At 50.7% G+C, this 2080-nt stretch overlaps 1 pseudogene; it reads left to right on the top strand.

Moving 5' to 3' along the window:
• Positions 1-1228: 1228 nt before the first annotated feature.
• On the top strand, positions 1229-1881 carry LOC100957568 (annotated as a pseudogene).
• The last annotated feature ends 199 nt before the right edge of the window (positions 1882-2080 follow it).

Genomic DNA, 2080 nt, shown 5'->3' with positions numbered 1-2080 from the left:
CAGGGAGCGAAGCCCGGAGCGAGAGATGCCCAGCCCAGTGTGGATACTCCCTGTGGCACACTGGCCAGGCAGGCGGCCCAGACCCGGGAGAGCAACAGAAATACACACAGACACATAAAATGCGGACGAGCCCCTGTTCCTGCCTGCATCAGCCAACAGCCAGAGCTCAGCTAAAAAAGTTTCACACAGAAACTTTACTGGTTCTGCTATGTCCTTTTATGCCGCAGAGCCTTCCCCTATCCACCCAGATCTTGCCATCCTCTCCCCCTTCTCAGGAGCTTGCCCCATAGATTATGCCTTCTATGAATGTTCATCCTCCCCACCCCCAGTTGGATCTTTCCTTTTGTCCTATAAATATGTCCAAGCCTCTACTATAGAGACAGAATACCTCACCGGACACCGACTACTGAATGTCTGTCTCCTCAACCACAAGTTCCTTGAAAGAGCTATCGACTTGTCCTGGCCTCTCTCCCACCCAGCAACAGAATTGTATTCTCTCTCTGTTCTGGAGGCCAGAAGTCTGAAATCAAAATGTTGATACGGCTGTGCTTCTTTGAAATCCTCTAGGGGAGAATCCTTCCTTGCCTCTGCCAGCTTCTGGTGGCTGCATGCCACTAATCTCTACCTCCATCTCCTCACAGCCTTTTCCTCAGTATCTACGTCTTCTTGTTCCTTATAAAGATACTTGTCATTGGATATGGGGTCTACCCTGGTAATCCAGGATGATTTCACCTCATGACCTATAAGTCCACAAAATCCCTTTTTCCAGATCAGGTGATATGCACAGGGTCCAGGTATCAGGACAGGGGTGTATCTTTTGGGAGGGATGCACCTTTCAGCCCATTAGGCTTGACACATCCTCATGCCCTCGAGGTCTGCTAGGCCTGTGTCAATTCATCACTCTCAGTTCTGAATCTATAGCCTGGGCACACTCCAGACCTATAGAGTCAGTAGCCCTTTGTTGTGGCCACTTAATAAGCAAATTCATTATCTTCAGTAGGGCTCCCCAGGGTCTCCCACTTTTTCTCTGTCCTAACTAAGAAATACAAACAAAGTGCCTTGACTGCTCTGTGACCCAGCCGGCTGTATGATTTTTCCTACAGGCTTAAACCCCACACTAGGGCCTTGAACATTCCCAGGCACTGATAAAGGTGTTTAGGATATTATCCAAAACACTAGCAGAAACTAGCCTGGGCTACTAACCAGAGCTCTACCTTCAGGAACAGCCATGGTCCAGCAGATGACAATACAGCTGCTGCTTATTCTAGGGTGGTTGACTACACTAGTGGGTGCCTGGCACAGGAATACTTGGACCAGGATTGAGCTTCTCAACTTCTGTGTGGACGCCAAGCACCACAAGGAAAAGCCAGGCTGCCAAGACAACTTGCATGATCAGTGCACTCCCTGGAAGAAGAATGCCTGCTGCTCCACCAAGACCAGTCAGAAGCCCACAAGGATAATTCCTACCTGTATGACTTCAGCTGGGACCCCTGTGGAGTGATAGAACCTGCCTGCAAATGACATTTCATCCACGACACCTGCCTCTACAAGTGCTCCCATGACTTGGGGCCCCGGATACAGCAGGTGGACCAGAGCTGGGGAAAAGAGTGGGTCCTGAACGTACCCCTCTGCAAAGAGGACTGTGAGCGCTGGTGGGAGGATTGTGACTTCTTGTACACCTGCAAGAGCAACTGGCACAAGGGCTAGGACTGGATGTTGGGGTTTAGCCAGTGCCCAGTGAAAGCTATCTGCCCCCCTTCCATTTCTACTTCCCACACTTACTGCTCTGTGCAGTGAAAACTCCTACAAAGTTGGCAATGACAGTGAGGCAGAGGCCGTTGTATCCAGATGTTGTATGGCCTGAACCAGGAAAGGTGGTGAGGTTCTGGGCTGAGGCCATGAGTGGGGCTAGGCTCCACTTGGGTTCCCCTGCTCAGCCTGGCCCTAATGCTCCTCTTGCTGATCTCCTGACCTCTCTTTGTCTTCTGTTACCTGGACATCCCTGCCCTGTTTGGTGCCATAGCTCCCAGCTATTCCATTCTTGCTCGATGGTGGGACCTCTGACAGCCAGTTTAAATGA

The sequence above is a fragment of the Otolemur garnettii genome, unplaced genomic scaffold, assembly GCF_000181295.1.
Source record: "Otolemur garnettii isolate 467f Iridium unplaced genomic scaffold, OtoGar3 scaffold00003, whole genome shotgun sequence".
In the NCBI taxonomy this organism is placed as follows: Eukaryota; Metazoa; Chordata; class Mammalia; order Primates; family Galagidae; genus Otolemur; species Otolemur garnettii.
The sequence above is the reverse complement of the archived record's forward strand: the minus strand, read 5'-3'. Positions and strand labels throughout refer to the sequence as shown.